The 19511-nt window shown below is 43.5% G+C and overlaps 1 protein-coding gene and 29 non-coding genes across 31 annotated transcripts in view; all 30 read right to left on the bottom strand.

Annotated features, from left to right (window-relative positions):
- Positions 1-19511, bottom strand: part of itpr3 (inositol 1,4,5-trisphosphate receptor, type 3) — a 135211-nt gene that overhangs the window by 48170 nt on the left and 67530 nt on the right. The gene's annotated exons all lie outside the window — the stretch shown is intronic.
- On the bottom strand, positions 325-397 carry trnak-uuu (transfer RNA lysine (anticodon UUU)). Its single transcript has one exon. It is a non-coding gene; the product is annotated as a tRNA-Lys (tRNA).
- Positions 680-752, bottom strand: trnak-uuu (transfer RNA lysine (anticodon UUU)). The gene has a single exon. It is a non-coding gene; the product is annotated as a tRNA-Lys (tRNA).
- On the bottom strand, positions 1020-1092 carry trnak-uuu (transfer RNA lysine (anticodon UUU)). Its single transcript has one exon. It is a non-coding gene; the product is annotated as a tRNA-Lys (tRNA).
- Positions 1986-2058, bottom strand: trnak-uuu (transfer RNA lysine (anticodon UUU)). The gene has a single exon. It is a non-coding gene; the product is annotated as a tRNA-Lys (tRNA).
- trnak-uuu (transfer RNA lysine (anticodon UUU)) lies at positions 3475-3547 on the bottom strand. Its single transcript has one exon. It is a non-coding gene; the product is annotated as a tRNA-Lys (tRNA).
- trnak-uuu (transfer RNA lysine (anticodon UUU)) lies at positions 4122-4194 on the bottom strand. The gene has a single exon. It is a non-coding gene; the product is annotated as a tRNA-Lys (tRNA).
- On the bottom strand, positions 4431-4503 carry trnak-uuu (transfer RNA lysine (anticodon UUU)). Its single transcript has one exon. It is a non-coding gene; the product is annotated as a tRNA-Lys (tRNA).
- trnak-uuu (transfer RNA lysine (anticodon UUU)) lies at positions 5921-5993 on the bottom strand. Its single transcript has one exon. It is a non-coding gene; the product is annotated as a tRNA-Lys (tRNA).
- On the bottom strand, positions 6276-6348 carry trnak-uuu (transfer RNA lysine (anticodon UUU)). The gene has a single exon. It is a non-coding gene; the product is annotated as a tRNA-Lys (tRNA).
- On the bottom strand, positions 6616-6688 carry trnak-uuu (transfer RNA lysine (anticodon UUU)). Its single transcript has one exon. It is a non-coding gene; the product is annotated as a tRNA-Lys (tRNA).
- Positions 7572-7644, bottom strand: trnak-uuu (transfer RNA lysine (anticodon UUU)). The gene has a single exon. It is a non-coding gene; the product is annotated as a tRNA-Lys (tRNA).
- On the bottom strand, positions 7942-8014 carry trnak-uuu (transfer RNA lysine (anticodon UUU)). The gene has a single exon. It is a non-coding gene; the product is annotated as a tRNA-Lys (tRNA).
- On the bottom strand, positions 8636-8708 carry trnak-uuu (transfer RNA lysine (anticodon UUU)). The gene has a single exon. It is a non-coding gene; the product is annotated as a tRNA-Lys (tRNA).
- On the bottom strand, positions 9036-9108 carry trnak-uuu (transfer RNA lysine (anticodon UUU)). The gene has a single exon. It is a non-coding gene; the product is annotated as a tRNA-Lys (tRNA).
- On the bottom strand, positions 9376-9448 carry trnak-uuu (transfer RNA lysine (anticodon UUU)). The gene has a single exon. It is a non-coding gene; the product is annotated as a tRNA-Lys (tRNA).
- On the bottom strand, positions 9746-9818 carry trnak-uuu (transfer RNA lysine (anticodon UUU)). Its single transcript has one exon. It is a non-coding gene; the product is annotated as a tRNA-Lys (tRNA).
- Positions 10131-10203, bottom strand: trnak-uuu (transfer RNA lysine (anticodon UUU)). Its single transcript has one exon. It is a non-coding gene; the product is annotated as a tRNA-Lys (tRNA).
- Positions 11496-11568, bottom strand: trnak-uuu (transfer RNA lysine (anticodon UUU)). Its single transcript has one exon. It is a non-coding gene; the product is annotated as a tRNA-Lys (tRNA).
- On the bottom strand, positions 12545-12617 carry trnak-uuu (transfer RNA lysine (anticodon UUU)). Its single transcript has one exon. It is a non-coding gene; the product is annotated as a tRNA-Lys (tRNA).
- trnak-uuu (transfer RNA lysine (anticodon UUU)) lies at positions 13900-13972 on the bottom strand. Its single transcript has one exon. It is a non-coding gene; the product is annotated as a tRNA-Lys (tRNA).
- trnak-uuu (transfer RNA lysine (anticodon UUU)) lies at positions 15421-15493 on the bottom strand. The gene has a single exon. It is a non-coding gene; the product is annotated as a tRNA-Lys (tRNA).
- Positions 15776-15848, bottom strand: trnak-uuu (transfer RNA lysine (anticodon UUU)). The gene has a single exon. It is a non-coding gene; the product is annotated as a tRNA-Lys (tRNA).
- trnak-uuu (transfer RNA lysine (anticodon UUU)) lies at positions 16116-16188 on the bottom strand. The gene has a single exon. It is a non-coding gene; the product is annotated as a tRNA-Lys (tRNA).
- Positions 17072-17144, bottom strand: trnak-uuu (transfer RNA lysine (anticodon UUU)). Its single transcript has one exon. It is a non-coding gene; the product is annotated as a tRNA-Lys (tRNA).
- On the bottom strand, positions 17442-17514 carry trnak-uuu (transfer RNA lysine (anticodon UUU)). Its single transcript has one exon. It is a non-coding gene; the product is annotated as a tRNA-Lys (tRNA).
- On the bottom strand, positions 18136-18208 carry trnak-uuu (transfer RNA lysine (anticodon UUU)). The gene has a single exon. It is a non-coding gene; the product is annotated as a tRNA-Lys (tRNA).
- trnak-uuu (transfer RNA lysine (anticodon UUU)) lies at positions 18536-18608 on the bottom strand. Its single transcript has one exon. It is a non-coding gene; the product is annotated as a tRNA-Lys (tRNA).
- On the bottom strand, positions 18876-18948 carry trnak-uuu (transfer RNA lysine (anticodon UUU)). The gene has a single exon. It is a non-coding gene; the product is annotated as a tRNA-Lys (tRNA).
- On the bottom strand, positions 19246-19318 carry trnak-uuu (transfer RNA lysine (anticodon UUU)). The gene has a single exon. It is a non-coding gene; the product is annotated as a tRNA-Lys (tRNA).

Raw genomic sequence — 19511 nt, 5'->3', positions numbered from 1 at the left:
ATTGTAACCACCTAAATTCATTTCATTGTCGCCTGAACAGGGACTTGAACACTGGACCCTCAGATTAAAAGTCTGATGCTCTACCGTCTGAGCTACCCAGGCCCTATGTGGACTAGCTACTGGCATTCAGGCAGAGACTGGTATAGAAAAGACACTTCAGGTACTGACACTTCAGGTAAACTTTAACTCTTTCAGGTCTCATGAGACAAACATGTAAAAACCTGATGTTGTCCAACTTACAAGTCTGGTTGGTTGCACATATGCCGTTTGGAGAAAACTGTCCAGTAGAGTCTAGATTGTAACCACCTAAATTCATTTCATTGTCGCCTGAACAGGGACTTGAACCCTGGACCCTCAGATTAAAAGTCTGATGCTCTACCGTCTGAGCTACCCAGGCCCTATGTGGACTAGCTCCTGGCATTCTGGCAGAGACTGTCATAGAAAAGACAAATCAGATACTGACACTTCAGGTATTGACACTTCAGGTACTGACACTTCAGATACTGACACTTCAGATACTGACAGTTCAGGTAAACTTTAACTCTTTCAGGTCTCATGAGACAAACATGTAAAAAGCTGATGTGGTCCAACTTACAAGTCTGGTTGGTTGCACAGATACCGTTTAGAGAAAAGTAGTCACTAGAGTCTAGATTGTAACCACCTAAATTCATTTCATTGTCACCTGAACAGGGACTTGAACCCTGGACCCTCAGATTAAAAGTCTGATGCTCTACCGTCTGAGCTACCCAGGCCCTATGAGGACTATCTCCTGGCATTCTGGCAGAGACTGTCATAGAAAAGACAAATCAGATACTGACACTTCAGATACTGACACTTCAGATACTGACACTTCAGGTACTGACAGTTGAGGTAAAGGTTAACTTTTTCAGGTCTCATGAGGCAAACATGTAAAAAGCTGATGTTGTCCAACTTACAAGTCTGGTTGGTTGCACAGATGCCGTTTGGAGAAAACTATCCAGTAGAGTCTAGATTGTAACCACCTAAATTCATTTCATTGTCGCCTGAACAGGGACTTGAACCCTGGACCCTCAGATTAAAAGTCTGATGCTCTACCGTCTGAGCTACCCAGGCCCTATGTGGACTAGCTCCTGGCATTCTGGCAGAGACTGGCATAGAAAAGACACCAGATACTGAATTTCAGATACTGAAAATTGAGGTAAAGGTTAACTTTTTCAGGTCTCATGAGGCAAACATGTAAAAACCTGATGTTGTCCAACTTACAAGTCTGGTTGGTTGCACGGATGCCGTTTGGAGAAAACTATCCAGTAGAGTCTAGATTGTAACCACCTAAATTCATTTCATTGTCGCCTGAACAGGGACTTGAACCCTGGACCCTTAGATTAAAAGTCTGATGCTATACCGTCTGAGGTACCCAGGCCCTATGTGGACTAGCTCCTGGCATTCTGGCAGAGACTGTCATAGAAAAGACAAATCAGATACTGACACTTCAGATACTGACACTTCAGGTACTGACACTTCAGATACTGACAGTTGAGGTAAACTTTAACTCTTACAGGTCTCATGAGACAAACATGTAAAAAGCTGATGTGGTCCAACTTACAAGTCTGGTTGGTTGCACAGATACCGTTTAGAGAAAAGTAGTCACTAGAGTCTAGATTGTAACCACCTAAATTCATTTCATTGTCACCTGAACAGGGACTTGAACCCTGGACCCTCAGATTAAAAGTCTAATGCTCTACCGTCTGAGCTACCCAGACCCTATGTGGACTAGCTCCTGGCATTCTGGCAGAGACTGTCATAGAAAACACAAATCAGATACTGACACTTCAGATACTAAATTTAAGATACTGAATTTCAGATACTGACAGTTTCAGGTCTCATGAGGCAAACATGTAAAAAGCTGATGTTGTCCAACTTACAAGTCTGGTTGGTTGCACAGATGCCGTTTGGAGAAAACTATCCAGTGGAGTCTAGATTGTAACCACCTAAATTCATTTCAGTGTCGCCTGAACAGGGACTTGAACCCTGGACCCTCAGATTAAAAGTCTGATGCTCTACCGTCTGAGCTACCCAGGCCATATTTGGACTAGCTACTGGCATTCAGGCAGAGACTGGTATAGAAAAGACACTTCAGGTACTGACACTTCAGGTACTGACACTTCAGGTACTGACACTTCAGGTACTGACACTTCAGGTACTGACACTTCAGGTACTGACAGTTGAGGTACTGACAGTTGAGGTAAAGGTTAACTTCTTCAGGTCTCATGAGGGAAACATGTAAAAAGCTGATGTTGTCCAACTTACAAGTCTGGTTGGTTGCACAGATGCCGTTTGGAGAAAACTATCCAGTGGAGTCTAGATTGTAACCACCTAAATTCATTTCATTGACGCCTGAACAGGGACTCGAACCCTGGACCCACAGATTAAAAGTCTGACGCTCTACCGTCTGAGCTACCCAGGACCTATGTGGACTAGCTACTGGCATTCAGGCAGAGACTGGTATAGAAAAGACACTTCAGGTACTGACACTTCAGGTACTGACACTTCGAGTACTGACACTTCAGGTACTGACACTTCAGGTACTGACACATCAGGTACTGACACTTCAGGTACTGACACTTCAGGTCTCATGAGGCAAACATGTAAAAAGCTGATGTGGTCCAACTTACAAGTCTGGTTGGTTGCACAGATACCGTTTAGAGAAAAGTAGTCACTAGAGTCTAGATTGTAACCACCTAAATTCATTTCATTGTCGCCTGAACAGGGACTTGAACCCTGGACCCTCAGATTAAAAGTCTGATGTTCTACCGTCTGAGGTACCCAGGCCCTATGTGGACTAGCTCCTGGCATTCTGGCAGAGACTGTCATAGAAAAGACACTTCAGATACTGAATTTCAGATACTGACAGTTGAGTTAAAGGTTAACTTCTTCAGGTCTCATGAGGGAAACATGTAAAAAGCTGATGTTGTCCAACTTACAAGTCTGGTTGGTTGCACAGATGCTGTTTGGAGAAAACTATCCAGTAGAGTCTGGATTGTAACCACCTAAATTCATTTCATTATCACCTGAACAGGGACTTGAACCCTGGACCCTCATATTAAAAGTCTGATGCTCTACCGTCTGAGCTACCCAGGCCCTATGTGGACTAGCTCCTGGCATTCTGGCAAGGACTGGCATAGAAAAGACAAATCAGATACTGACACTTCAGATACTGACCCTTCAGGTACTGAGACTTCAGGTACTGAGACTTCAGGTACTGACACTTCAGGTACTGACACTTCAGGTACTGACACTTCAGGTACTGACACTTCAGGTACTGACACTTCAGGTACTGACAGTTGAGGTAAAGGTTAACTTTTTCAGGTCTCATGAGGCAAACATGTAAAAACCTGATGCTGTCCAACTTACAAGTCTGGTTGGTTGCACAGATACCGTTTAGAGAAAAGTAGTCACTAGAGTCTAGATTGTAACCACCTAAATTCATTTCATTGTCGCCTGAACAGGGACTTGAACCCTGGACCCTCAGATTAAAAGTCTGATGCTCTACCGTCTGAGCTACCCAGGCCATATGTGGACTAGCTCCTGGCATTCTGGCAGAGACTGGCATAGAAAAGACACCAGATACTGAATTTCAGATACTGAAAATTGAGGTAAAGGTTAACTTTTTCAGGTCTCATGAGGCAAACATGTAAAAACCTGATGTTGTCCAATTTACAAGTTTGGTTGGTTGCACGGATGCCGTTTGGAGAAAACTATCCAGTAGAGTCTAGATTGTAACCACCTGAATTCATTTCATTGTCGCCTGAACAGGGACTTGAACCCTGGACCCTTAGATTAAAAGTCTGATGATATACCGTCTGAGCTACCCAGGCCCTATGTGGACTAGCTCCTGGCATTCTGGCAGAGACTGTCATAGAAAAGACAAATCAGATACTGACACTTCAGATACTGACACTTCAGGTACTGACACTTCAGATACTGACAGTTGAGGTAAACTTTAACTCTTTCAGGTCTCATGAGGCAAACATGTAAAAAGCTGATGTGGTCCAACTTACAAGTCTGGTTGGTTGCACAGATGCCTTTTGGAGAAAATATTCTACAAGAGTCTGGATTATAACCACCTAAATTCATTTCATTGTTGCCTGAACAGGGACTTGAACCCTGGACCCTCAGATTAAAAGTCTGATGCTCTACCGTCTGAGCTACCCAGGCCCTATGTTATCTAGCTCCTGGCATTCTGGCAGAGACTGGCATAGAAAAGACACTTCAGATACTGAATTTCAGATACTGACAGTTGAGGTAAAGGTTAACTTTTTCAGGTCTCATTAGGCAAACATGTAAAAACCTGATGTTGTCCAACTTACAAGTCTGGTTGGTTGCACAGATGCCGTTTGGAGAAAACTATCCAGTAGAGTCTGGATTGTAACCACCTAAATTCATTTCATTATCACCTGAACAGGGACTTGAACCCTGGACCCTCAGATTAAAAGTCTGATGCTCTACCGTCTGAGCTACCCAGGCCCTATGTGGACTAGCTCCTGGCATTCTGGCAAGGACTGGCATAGAAAAGACAAATCAGATACTGACACTTCAGATACTGACCCTTCAGGTACTGACACTTCAGGTGCTGACACTTCAGGTACTGACAGTTGAGGTAAAGGTTAACTTCTTCAGGTCTCATGAGGGAAACATGTAAAGAGCTGATGTTGTCCAACTTACAAGTCTGGTTGGTTGCACAGATGCCGTTTGGAGAAAATGTTCTACAAGAGTCTGGATTATAACCACCTAAATTCATTTCATTGTCGCCTGAACAGGGACTTGAACCCTGGACCCTCAGATTAATATCTGATGCTCTACCGTCTGAGCTACCCAGTCCCTATGTGGACTAGCTCCTGGCATTCTGACAGAGACTGGCATAGAAAAGACATTTCAGATACTGAATTTCAGATACTGACAGTTGAGGTAAAGGTTAACTTTTTCAGGTCTCATGAGGCAAACATGTAAAAACCTGATGTTGTCCAACTTACAAGTCTGGTTGGTTGCACAAATGCCGTTTGGAGGAAACTTTCCAGTAGAGTCTAGATTGTAACCACCTAAATTCATTTCATTGTCACCTGAACAGGGACTTGAACCCTGGACCCTCAGATAAAAAGTCTGATGCTCTACCGTCTGAGCTACGCAGGCCCTATGTTATCTAGCTCCTGGCATTCTGGCAGAGACTGTCATAGAAAAGACAAATCAGATACTGACACTTCAGATACTGACACTTCAGATACTGACACTTCAGGTACTGACAGTTGAGGTAAAGGTTAACTTTTTCAGGTCTCATGAGGCAAACATGTAAAAAGCTGATCTTGTCCAACCACGTCTGATGCTCTACCGTCTGAGCTACCCAGGCCTTATGTGGACTAGCTCCTGGCATTCTGGCAGAGACTGTCATAGAAAACACAAATCAGTTATGACACTTCAGATACTGAATTTCAGATACTGAATTTCAGATACTGACAGTTTCAGGTCTCATGAGGGAAACATGTAAAAAGCTGATGTTGTCCAACTTACAAGTCTGGTTGGTTGCACAGATGCCGTTTGGAGAAAACTATCCAGTGGAGTCTAGATTGTAACCACCTAAATTCATTTCATTGTCGCCTGAACAGGGACTTGAACACTGGACCCTCAGATTAAAAGTCTGATGCTCTACCGTCTGAGCTACCCAGGCCCTATGTGGACTAGCTACTGGCATTCAGGCAGAGACTGGTATAGAAAAGACACTTCAGGTACTGACACTTCAGGTAAACTTTAACTCTTTCAGGTCTCATGAGACAAACATGTAAAAACCTGATGTTGTCCAACTTACAAGTCTGGTTGGTTGCACATATGCCGTTTGGAGAAAACTGTCCAGTAGAGTCTAGATTGTAACCACCTAAATTCATTTCATTGTCGCCTGAACAGGAACTTGAACCCTGGACCCTCAGATTAAAAGTCTGATGCTCTACCGTCTGAGCTACCCAGGCCCTATGCGGACTAGCTCCTGGCATTCTGGCAGAGACTGTCATAGAAAAGACAAATCAGATACTGACACTTCAGGTATTGACACTTCAGGTACTGACACTTCAGATACTGACACTTCAGATACTGACAGTTCAGGTAAACTTTAACTCTTTCAGGTCTCATGAGACAAACATGTAAAAAGCTGATGTGGTCCAACTTACAAGTCTGGTTGGTTGCACAGATACCGTTTAGAGAAAAGTAGTCACTAGAGTCTAGATTGTAACCACCTAAATTCATTTCATTGTCACCTGAACAGGGACTTGAACCCTGGACCCTCAGATTAAAAGTCTGATGCTCTACCGTCTGAGCTACCCAGGCCCTATGAGGACTATCTCCTGGCATTCTGGCAGAGACTGTCATAGAAAAGACAAATCAGATACTGACACTTCAGATACTGACACTTCAGATACTGACACTTCAGGTACTGACAGTTGAGGTAAAGGTTAACTTTTTCAGGACTCATGAGGCAAACATGTAAAAAGCTGATGTTGTCCAACTTACAAGTCTGGTTGGTTGCACAGATGCCATTTGGAGAAAACTATCCAGTAGAGTCTAGATTGTAACCACCTAAATTCATTTCATTGTCGCCTGAACAGGGACTTGAACCCTGGACCCTCAGATTAAAAGTCTGATGCTCTACCGTCTGAGCTACCCAGGCCCTATGTGGACTAGCTCCTGGCATTCTGGCAGAGACTGGCATAGAAAAGACACCAGATACTGAATTTCAGATACTGAAAATTGAGGTAAAGGTTAACTTTTTCAGGTCTCATGAGGCAAACATGTAAAAACCTGATGTTGTCCAACTTACAAGTCTGGTTGGTTGCACGGATGCCGTTCGGAGAAAACTATCCAGTAGAGTCTAGATTGTAACCACCTAAATTCATTTCATTGTCGCCTGAACAGGGACTTGAACCCTGGACCCTTAGATTAAAAGTCTGATGCTATACCGTCTGAGGTACCCAGGCCCAATGTGGACTAGCTCCTGGCATTCTGGCAGAGACTGTCATAGAAAAGACAAATCAGATACTGACACTTCAGATACTGACACTTCAGGTACTGACACTTCAGATACTGACAGTTGAGGTAAACTTTAACTCTTTCAGGTCTCATGAGGCAAACATGTAAAAAGCTGATGTGGTCCAACTTACAAGTCTGGTTGGTTGCACAGATACCGTTTAGAGAAAAGTAGTCACTAGAGTCTAGATTGTAACCACCTAAATTCATTTCATTGTCGCCTGAACAGGGACTTGAACCCTGGACCCTCAGATTAAAAGTCTGATGTTCTACCGTCTGAGGTACCCAGGCCCTATGTGGACTAGCTCCTGGCATTCTGGCAGAGACTGTCATAGAAAAGACACTTCAGATACTGAATTTCAGATACTGACAGTTGAGATAAAGGTTAACTTCTTCAGGTCTCATGAGGGAAACATGTAAAAAGCTGATGTTGTCCAACTTACAAGTCTGGTTGGTTGCACAGATGCCGTTTGGAGAAAACTATCCAGTAGAGTCTGGATTGTAACCACCTAAATTCATTTCATTATAACCTGAACAGGGACTTGAACCCTGGACCCTCAGATTAAAAGTCTGATGCTCTACCGTCTGAGCTACCCAAGCCCTATGTGGACTAGCTCCTGGCATTCTGGCAAGGACTGGCATAGAAAAGACAAATCAGATACTGACACTTCAGATACTGACCCTTCAGGTACTGAGACTTCAGGTACTGAGACTTCAGATACTGACACTTCAGGTACTGACAGTTGAGGTAAAGGTTAACTTTTTCAGGTCTCATGAGGCAAACATGTAAAAAGCTGATGTTGTCCAACTTACAAGTCTGGTTGGTTGCACAGATGCCGTTTGGAGAAAACTATCCAGTAGAGTCTAGATTGTAACCACCTAAATTCATTTCATTGTCGCCTGAACAGGGACTTGAACCCTGGACCCTCAGATTAAAAGTCTGATGCTCTACCGTCTGAGCTACCCAGGCCCTATGTGGACTAGCTCCTGGCATTCTGGCAGAGACTGTCATAGAAAAGACAAATCAGATACTGACACTTCAGGTACTGACACTTCAGGTACTGACACTTCAGGTACTGACACTTCAGATACTGACACTTCAGATACTGACACTTCAGATACTGACAGTTGAGGTAAACTTTAACTCTTTCAGGTCTCATGAGGCAAACATGTAAAAAGCTGATGTGGTCCAACTTACAAGTCTGGTTGGTTGCACAGATACCGTTTAGAGAAAAGTAGTCACTAGAGTCTAGATTGTAACCACCTAAATTCATTTCATTGTCGCCTGAACAGGGACTTGAACCCTGGACCCTCAGATTAAAAGTCTGATGTTCTACCGTCTGAGGTACCCAGGCCCTATGTGGACTAGCTCCTGGCATTCTGGCAGAGACTGTCATAGAAAAGACACTTCAGATACTGAATTTCAGATACTGACAGTTGAGTTAAAGGTTAACTTCTTCAGGTCTCATGAGGGAAACATGTAAAAAGCTGATGTTGTCCAACTTACAAGTCTGGTTGGTTGCACAGATGCCGTTTGGAGAAAACTATCCAGTAGAGTCTGGATTGTAACCACCTAAATTCATTTCATTATCACCTGAACAGGGACTTGAACCCTGGACCCTCAGATTAAAAGTCTGATGCTCTACCGTCTGAGCTACCCAGGCCCTATGTGGACTAGCTCCTGGCATTCTGGCAAGGACTGGCATAGAAAAGACAAATCAGATACTGACACTTCAGATACTGACCCTTCAGGTACTGAGACTTCAGGTACTGAGACTTCAGATACTGACACTTCAGATACTGACACTTCAGGTACTGACACTTCAGGTACTGACAGTTGAGGTAAAGGTTAACTTTTTCAGGTCTCATGAGGCAAACATGTAAAAACCTGATGCTGTCCAACTTACAAGTCTGGTTGGTTGCACAGATACCGTTTAGAGAAAAGTAGTCACTAGAGTCTAGATTGTAACCACCTAAATTCATTTCATTGTCGCCTGAACAGGGACTTGAACCCTGGACCCTCAGATTAAAAGTCTGATGCTCTACCGTCTGAGCTACCCAGGCCCTATGAGGACTATCTCCTGGCATTCTGGCAGAGACTGTCATAGAAAAGACAAATCAGATACTGACACTTCAGATACTGACACTTCAGATACTGACACTTCAGGTACTGACAGTTGAGGTAAAGGTTAACTTTTTCAGGTCTCATGAGGCAAACATGTAAAAAGCTGATGTTGTCCAACTTACAGGTCTGGTTGGTTGCACAGATGCCGTTTGGAGAAAACTATCCAGTAGAGTCTAGATTGTTACCACCTAAATTCATTTCATTGTCGCCTGAACAGGGACTTGAACCCTGGACCCTCAGATTAAAAGTCTGATGCTCTACCGTCTGAGCTACCCAAGCCCTATGTGGACTAGCTCCTGGCATTCTGGCAAGGACTGGCATAGAAAAGACAAATCAGATACTGACACTTCAGATACTGACCCTTCAGGTACTGAGACTTCAGGTACTGAGACTTCAGATACTGAAACTTCAGGTACTGACAGTTGAGGTAAAGGTTAACTTTTTCAGGTCTCATGAGGCAAACATGTAAAAAGCTGATGTTGTCCAACTTACAAGTCTGGTTGGTTGCACAGATTCCGTTTGGAGAAAACTATCCAGTAGAGTCTAGATTGTAACCACCTAAATTCATTTCATTGTCGCCTGAACAGGGACTTGAACCCTGGACCCTCAGATTAAAAGTCTGATGCTCTACCGTCTGAGCTACCCAGGCCCTATGTGGACTAGCTCCTGGCATTCTGGCAGAGACTGTCATAGAAAAGACAAATCAGATACTGACACTTCAGGTACTGACACTTCAGGTACTGACACTTCAGGTACTGACACTTCAGGTACTGACACTTCAGATACTGACACTTCAGATACTGACAGTTGAGGTAAACTTTAACTCTTTCAGGTCTCATGAGACAAACATGTAAAAAGCTGATGTGGTCCAACTTACAAGTCTGGTTGGTTGCACAGATACCGTTTAGAGAAAAGTAGTCACTAGAGTCTAGATTGTAACCACCTAAATTCATTTCATTGTCGCCTGAACAGGGACTTGAACCCTGGACCCTCAGATTAAAAGTCTGATGCTCTACCGTCTGAGCTACCCAGGCCCTATGTGGACTAGCTCCTGGCATTCTGGCAGAGACTGGCATATAAAAGACACTTCAGATACTGAATTTCAGATACTTACAGTTGAGGTATAGGTCAACTTTTTCAGGTCTCATGAGGCAAACATGTAAAAACCTGATGTTGTCCAACTTACAAGTCTGGTTGGTTGCACAAATGCTGTTTGGAGGAAACTATCTAGTAGAGTCTAGATTGTAACCACCTAAATTCATTTTATTGTCACCTGAACAGGGACTTGAACCCTGGACCCTAATATTAAAAGTCTGATGCTCTACCGTCTGAGCTACCCAGGCCCCATGTGGACTAGCTCCTGGCATTCTGGCAGAGACTGGCATAGAAAAGACACCAGATACTGAATTTCAGATACTGAAAATTGAGGTAAAGGTTAACTTTTTCAGGTCTCATGAGGCAAACATTTAAAAAGCTGATGTTGTCCAACTTACAAGTCTGGTTGGTTGCACAGATGCCGTTTGGAGAAAACTATCCAGTAGAGTCTAGATTGTAACCACCTAAATTCATTTCATTGTCGCCTGAACAGAGACTTTAACCCTGGACCCTCAGATTAAAAGTCTGATGCTCTACCGTCTGAGCTACCCAGGCCCTATGTTATCTAGCTCCTGGCATTCTGGCACAGACTGTCATAGAAAAGACAAATCAGATACTGACACTTCAGGTACTGACACTTCAGATACTGACACTTCAGATACTGACACTTCAGATACTGACACTTCAGATACTGACACTTCAGATACTGACACTTCAGATACTGACACTTCAGATACTGACACTTCAGATACTGACAGTTGAGGTAAACGTTAACTCTTACAGGTCTCATGAGACAAACATGTAAAAAGCTGATGTGGTCCAACTTACAAGTCTGGTTGGTTGCACAGATACCGTTTAGAGAAAAGTAGTCACTAGAGTCTAGATTGTAACCACCTAAATTCATTTCATTGTCACCTGAACAGGGACTTGAACCCTGGACCCTCAGATTAAAAGTCTAATGCTCTACCGTCTGAGCTACCCAGACCCTATGTGGACTAGCTCCTGGCATTCTGGCAGAGACTGTCATAGAAAACACAAATCAGATACTGACACTTCAGATACTAAATTTAAGATACTGAATTTCAGATACTGACAGTTTCAGGTCTCATGAGGCAAACATGTAAAAAGCTGATGTTGTCCAACTTACAAGTCTGGTTGGTTGCACAGATGCCGTTTGGAGAAAACTATCCAGTGGAGTCTAGATTGTAACCACCTAAATTCATTTCAGTGTCGCCTGAACAGGGACTTGAACCCTGGACCCTCAGATTAAAAGTCTGACGCTCTACCGTCTGAGCTACCCAGGACCTATGTGGACTAGCTACTGGCATTCAGGCAGAGACTGGTATAGAAAAGACACTTCAGGTACTGACACTTCAGGTACTGACACTTCGAGTACTGACACTTCAGGTACTGACACTTCAGGTACTGACACTTCAGGTACTGACACTTCAGGTACTGACACTTCAGGTACTGACAGTTGAGGTAAAGGTTAACTTTTTCAGGTGTCATGAGGCAAACATGTAAAAACCTGATATTGTCCAACTTATAAGTCTGGTTGGTTGCACAGATGCCGTTTGGAGAAAATATTCTACAAGAGTCTGGATTATAACCACCTAAATTCATTTCATTGTCACCTGAACAGGGACTTGAATCCTGGACCCTCAGATTAAAAGTCTGATGCTCTACCGTCTGAGCTACCCAGGCCCTATGTGGACTAGCTCCTGGCATTCTGGCAGAGACTGTCATAGAAAAGACAAATCAGATACTGACACTTCAGATACTGACACTTCAGGTACTGACACTTCAGATACTGACAGTTGAGGTAAACTTTAACTCTTTCAGGTCTCATGAGGCAAACATGTAAAAAGCTGATGTGGTCCAACTTACAAGTCTGGTTGGTTGCACAGATACCGTTTAGAGAAAAGTAGTCACTAGAGTCTAGATTGTAACCACCTAAATTCATTTCATTGTCGCCTGAACAGGGACTTGAACCCTGGACCCTCAGATTAAAAGTCTGATGTTCTACCGTCTGAGGTACCCAGGCCCTATGTGGACTAGCTCCTGGCATTCTGGCAGAGACTGTCATAGAAAAGACACTTCAGATACTGAATTTCAGATACTGACAGTTGAGTTAAAGGTTAACTTCTTCAGGTCTCATGAGGGAAACATGTAAAAAGCTGATGTTGTCCAACTTACAAGTCTGGTTGGTTGCACAGATGCCGTTTGGAGAAAACTATCCAGTAGAGTCTGGATTGTAACCACCTAAATTCATTTCATTATCACCTGAACAGGGACTTGAACCCTGGACCCTCAGATTAAAAGTCTGATGCTCTACCGTCTGAGCTACCCAGGCCCTATGTGGACTAGCTCCTGGCATTCTGGCAAGGACTGGCATAGAAAAGACAAATCAGATACTGACACTTCAGATACTGACCCTTCAAGTACTGAGACTTCAGATACTGACACTTCAGATACTGACACTTCAGGTACTGACAGTTGAGGTAAAGGTTAACTTTTTCAGGTCTCATGAGGCAAACATGTAAAAACCTGATGCTGTCCAACTTACAAGTCTGGTTGGTTGCACGGATGCCGTTTGGAGAAAACTATCCAGTAGAGTCTAGATTGTAACCACCTAAATTCATTTCATTGTCGCCTGAACAGGGACTTGAACCCTGGACCCTTAGATTAAAAGTCTGATGCTCTACTGTCTGAGCTACCCAGGCCCTATGTTATCTAGCTCCTGGCATTCTGGTGGAGACTGTCATAGAAAAGACAAATCAGATACTGACACTTCAGGTACTGACACTTCAGGTACTGACACTTCAGATACTGACAGTTGAGGTAAACTTTAACTCTTTCAGGTCTCATGAGACAAACATGTAAAAAGCTGATGTGGTCCAACTTACAAGTCTGGTTGGTTGCACAGATACCGTTTAGAGAAAAGTAGTCACTAGAGTCTAGATTGTAACCACCTAAATTCATTTCATTGTCACCTGAACAGGGACTTGAACCCTGGACCCTCAGATTAAAAGTCTAATGCTCTACCGTCTGAGCTACCCAGACCCTATGTGGACTAGCTCCTGGCATTCTGGCAGAGACTGTCATAGAAAACACAAATCAGATACTGACACTTCAGATACTAAATTTAAGATACTGAATTTCAGATACTGACAGTTGAGGTATAGGTCAACTTTTTCAGGTCTCATGAGGCAAACATGTAAAAACCTGATGTTGTCCAACTTACAAGTCTGGTTGGTTGCACAAATGCTGTTTGGAGGAAACTATCTAGTAGAGTCTAGATTGTAACCACCTAAATTCATTTTATTGTCACCTGAACAGGGACTTGAACCCTGGACCCTAATATTAAAAGTCTGATGCTCTACCGTCTGAGCTACCCAGGCCCCATGTGGACTAGCTCCTGGCATTCTGGCAGAGACTGGCATAGAAAAGACACCAGATACTGAATTTCAGATACTGAAAATTGAGGTAAAGGTTAACTTTTTCAGGTCTCATGAGGCAAACATTTAAAAAGCTGATGTTGTCCAACTTACAAGTCTGGTTGGTTGCACAGATGCCGTTTGGAGAAAACTATCCAGTAGAGTCTGGATTGTAACCACCTAAATTCATTTCATTGTCGCCTGAACAGGGACTTGAACCCTGGACCCTCAGATTAAAAGTCTGATGCTCTACCGTCTGAGCTACCCAGGCCCTATGTGGACTAGCTCCTGGCATTCTGGCAATGACTGGCATAGAAAAGACAAATCAGATGCTGACACTTCAGGTGCTGACACTTCAGGTGCTGACACTTCAGGTACTGACACTTCAGATACTGACAGTTTAGGTAAACTTTAACTCTTTCAGGTCTCATGAGACAAACATGTAAAAAGCTTTTGTGGTCCAACTTACAAGTCTGGTTGGTTGCACAGATGCCGTTTGGAGAAAACTATCCAGTAGAGTCTAGATTGTAACCACCTAAATTCATTTCATTGTCGCCTGAACAGAGACTTTAACCCTGGACCCTCAGATTAAAAGTCTGATGCTCTACCGTCTGAGCTACCCAGGCCCTATGTGGACAAGCTCCTGGCATTCTGGCAGAGACTGGCATAGAAAAGAAACCAGGTACTGACACTTCAGGTGCTGACACTTCAGGTGCTGACACTTCAGGTGCTGACACTTCAGGTGCTGACACTTCAGGTGCTGACACTTCAGGTGCTGACACTTCAGGTGCTGACACTTCAGGTGCTGACACTTCAGGTGCTGACACTTCAGGTGCTGACACTTCAGGTGCTGACACTTCAGGTGCTGACAGTTGAGGTAAAGGTTAACTTGTTCAGGTCTCATGAGGGAAACATGTAAAAAGCTGATGTTGTCCAACTTACAAGTCTGGTTGGTTGCACAGATGCCGTTTGGAGGAAATCTTCTACAAGAGTCTGGATTATAACCACCTAAATTCATTTCATTGTCGCCTGAACAGGGACATGAACCCTGGACCCTCAAATTAATGTCTGATGCTCTACCGTCTGAGCTACCCAGGCCCTATGTGGACTAGCTCCTGGCATTCTGGCAGACACTGGCATAGAAAAGACACTTCAGATACTGAATTTCAGTTACTGACAGTTGAGGTAAAGCTTAACTTTTTCAGGTTTCATGAGGCAAACATGTAAAAAGCTGATATTGTCCAACTTACAAGTCTGGTTGGTTGCACAGATGCCGTTTGGAGAAAACTATCCAGTAGAGTCTAGATTGTAACCACCTAAATTCATTTCATTGTCACCTGAACAGGGACTTGAACCCTGGACACTCAGATAAAAAGTCTGATGCTCTACCGTCTGAGCTACCCAGGCCCTATGTTATCTAGCTCCTGGCATTCTGGCAGAGACTGTCATAGAAAAGACAAATCAGATACTGACACTTCAGGTACTGACACTTCAGGTACTGACACTTCAGGTACTGACACTTCAGGTACTGACACTTCAGATACTGACACTTCAGATACTGACAGTTGAGGTAAACTTTAACTCTTTCAGGTCTCATGAGACAAACATGTAAAAACCTGATGTTGTCCAACTTACAAGTCTGGTTGGTTGCACATATGCCGTTTGGAGAAAACTGTCCAGTAGAGTCTAGATTGTAACCACCTAAATTCATTTCATTGTCGCCTGAACAGGAACTTGAACCCTGGACCCTCAGATTAAAAGTCTGATGCTCTACCGTCTGAGCTACCCAGGCCCTATGCGGACTAGCTCCTGGCATTCTGGCAGAGACTGTCATAGAAAAGACAAATCAGATACTGACACTTCAGGTATTGACACTTCAGGTACTGACACTTCAGATACTGACACTTCAGATACTGACAGTTCAGGTAAACTTTAACTCTTTCAGGTCTCATGAGACAAACATGTAAAAAGCTGATGTGGTCCAACTTACAAGTCTGGTTGGTTGCACAGATACCGTTTAGAGAAAAGTAGTCACTAGAGTCTAGATTGTAACCACCTAAATTCATTTCATTGTCACCTGAACAGGGACTTGAACCCTGGACCCTCAGATTAAAAGTCTGATGCTCTACCGTCTGAGCTACCCAGGCCCTATGAGGACTATCTCCTGGCATTCTGGCAGAGACTGTCATAGAAAAGACAAATCAGATACTGACACTTCAGATACTGACACTTCAGATACTGACACTTCAGGTACTGACAGTTGAGGTAAAGGTTAACTTTTTCAGGACTCATGAGGCAAACATGTAAAAAGCTGATGTTGTCCAACTTACAAGTCTGGTTGGTTGCACAGATGCCATTTGGAGAAAACTATCCAGTAGAGTCTAGATTGTAACCACCTAAATTCATTTCATTGTCGCCTGAACAGGGACTTGAACCCTGGACCCTCAGATTAAAAGTCTGATGCTCTACCGTCTGAGCTACCCAGGCCCTATGTGGACTAGCTCCTGGCATTCTGGCAGAGACTGGCATAGAAAAGACACCAGATACTGAATTTCAGATACTGAAAATTGAGGTAAAGGTTAACTTTTTCAGGTCTCATGAGGCAAACATGTAAAAACCTGATGTTGTCCAACTTACAAGTCTGGTTGGTTGCACGGATGCCGTTCGGAGAAAACTATCCAGTAGAGTCTAGATTGTAACCACCTAAATTCATTTCATTGTCGCCTGAACAGGGACTTGAACCCTGGACCCTTAGATTAAAAGTCTGATGCTATACCGTCTGAGGTACCCAGGCCCAATGTGGACTAGCTCCTGGCATTCTGGCAGAGACTGTCATAGAAAAGACAAATCAGATACTGACACTTCAGATACTGACACTTCAGGTACTGACACTTCAGATACTGACAGTTGAGGTAAACTTTAACTCTTTCAGGTCTCATGAGGCAAACATGTAAAAAGCTGATGTGGTCCAACTTACAAGTCTGGTTGGTTGCACAGATACCGTTTAGAGAAAAGTAGTCACTAGAGTCTAGATTGTAACCACCTAAATTCATTTCATTGTCGCCTGAACAGGGACTTGAACCCTGGACCCTCAGATTAAAAGTCTGATGTTCTACCGTCTGAGGTACCCAGGCCCTATGTGGACTAGCTCCTGGCATTCTGGCAGAGACTGTCATAGAAAAGACACTTCAGATACTGAATTTCAGATACTGACAGTTGAGATAAAGGTTAACTTCTTCAGGTCTCATGAGGGAAACATGTAAAAAGCTGATGTTGTCCAACTTACAAGTCTGGTTGGTTGCACAGATGCCGTTTGGAGAAAACTATCCAGTAGAGTCTGGATTGTAACCACCTAAATTCATTTCATTATAACCTGAACAGGGACTTGAACCCTGGACCCTCAGATTAAAAGTCTGATGCTCTACCGTCTGAGCTACCCAAGCCCTATGTGGACTAGCTCCTGGCATTCTGGCAAGGACTGGCATAGAAAAGACAAATCAGATACTGACACTTCAGATACTGACCCTTCAGGTACTGAGACTTCAGGTACTGAGACTTCAGATACTGACACTTCAGGTACTGACAGTTGAGGTAAAGGTTAACTTTTTCAGGTCTCATGAGGCAAACATGTAAAAAGCTGATGTTGTCCAACTTACAAGTCTGGTTGGTTGCACAGATGCCGTTTGGAGAAAACTATCCAGTAGAGTCTAGATTGTAACCACCTAAATTCATTTCATTGTCGCCTGAACAGGGACTTGAACCCTGGACCCTCAGATTAAAAGTCTGATGCTCTACCGTCTGAGCTACCCAGGCCCTATGTGGACTAGCTCCTGGCATTCTGGCAGAGACTGTCATAGAAAAGACAAATCAGATACTGACACTTCAGGTACTGACACTTCAGGTACTGACACTTCAGGTACTGACACTTCAGATACTGACACTTCAGGTACTGACACTTCAGATACTGACAGTTGAGGTAAACTTTAACTCTTTCAGGTCTCATGAGGCAAACATGTAAAAAGCTGATGTGGTCCAACTTACAAGTCTGGTTGGTTGCACAGATACCGTTTAGAGAAAAGTAGTCACTAGAGTCTAGATTGTAACCACCTAAATTCATTTCATTGTCGCCTGAACAGGGACTTGAACCCTGGACCCTCAGATTAAAAGTCTGATGTTCTACCGTCTGAGGTACCCAGGCCCTATGTGGACTAGCTCCTGGCATTCTGGCAGAGACTGTCATAGAAAAGACACTTCAGATACTGAATTTCAGATACTGACAGTTGAGTTAAAGGTTAACTTCTTCAGGTCTCATGAGGGAAACATGTAAAAAGCTGATGTTGTCCAACTTACAAGTCTGGTTGGTTGCACAGATGCCGTTTGGAGAAAACTATCCAGTAGAGTCTGGATTGTAACCACCTAAATTCATTTCATTATCACCTGAACAGGGACTTGAACCCTGGACCCTCAGATTAAAAGTCTGATGCTCTACCGTCTGAGCTACCCAGGCCCTATGTGGACTAGCTCCTGGCATTCTGGCAAGGACTGGCATAGAAAAGACAAATCAGATACTGACACTTCAGATACTGACCCTTCAGGTACTGAGACTTCAGGTACTGAGACTTCAGATACTGACACTTCAGATACTGACACTTCAGGTACTGACACTTCAGGTACTGACAGTTGAGGTAAAGGTTAACTTTTTCAGGTCTCATGAGGCAAACATGTAAAAACCTGATGCTGTCCAACTTACAAGTCTGGTTGGTTGCACAGATACCGTTTAGAGAAAAGTAGTCACTAGAGTCTAGATTGTAACCACCTAAATTCATTTCATTGTCGCCTGAACAGGGACTTGAACCCTGGACCCTCAGATTAAAAGTCTGATGCTCTACCGTCTGAGCTACCCAGGCCCTATGAGGACTATCTCCTGGCATTCTGGCAGAGACTGTCATAGAAAAGACAAATCAGATACTGACACTTCAGATACTGACACTTCAGATACTGACACTTCAGGTACTGACAGTTGAGGTAAAGGTTAACTTTTTCAGGTCTCATGAGGCAAACATGTAAAAAGCTGATGTTGTCCAACTTACAGGTCTGGTTGGTTGCACAGATGCCGTTTGGAGAAAACTATCCAGTAGAGTCTAGATTGTTACCACCTAAATTCATTTCATTGTCGCCTGAACAGGGACTTGAACCCTGGACCCTCAGATTAAAAGTCTGATGCTCTACCGTCTGAGCTACCCAAGCCCTATGTGGACTAGCTCCTGGCATTCTGGCAAGGACTGGCATAGAAAAGACAAATCAGATACTGACACTTCAGATACTGACCCTTCAGGTACTGAGACTTCAGGTACTGAGACTTCAGATACTGAAACTTCAGGTACTGACAGTTGAGGTAAAGGTTAACTTTTTCAGGTCTCATGAGGCAAACATGTAAAAAGCTGATGTTGTCCAACTTACAAGTCTGGTTGGTTGCACAGATTCCGTTTGGAGAAAACTATCCAGTAGAGTCTAGATTGTAACCACCTAAATTCATTTCATTGTCGCCTGAACAGGGACTTGAACCCTGGACCCTCAGATTAAAAGTCTGATGCTCTACCGTCTGAGCTACCCAGGCCCTATGTGGACTAGCTCCTGGCATTCTGGCAGAGACTGTCATAGAAAAGACAAATCAGATACTGACACTTCAGGTACTGACACTTCAGGTACTGACACTTCAGGTACTGACACTTCAGGTACTGACACTTCAGATACTGACACTTCAGATACTGACAGTTGAGGTAAACTTTAACTCTTTCAGGTCTCATGAG

This window comes from Channa argus, chromosome 13 (genome assembly GCF_033026475.1).
Source record: "Channa argus isolate prfri chromosome 13, Channa argus male v1.0, whole genome shotgun sequence".
NCBI classification, from domain to species: Eukaryota; Metazoa; Chordata; class Actinopteri; order Anabantiformes; family Channidae; genus Channa; species Channa argus.
Note: the sequence above shows the minus strand (reverse complement) of the source record. Positions and strands in the feature narration are given on the sequence as shown.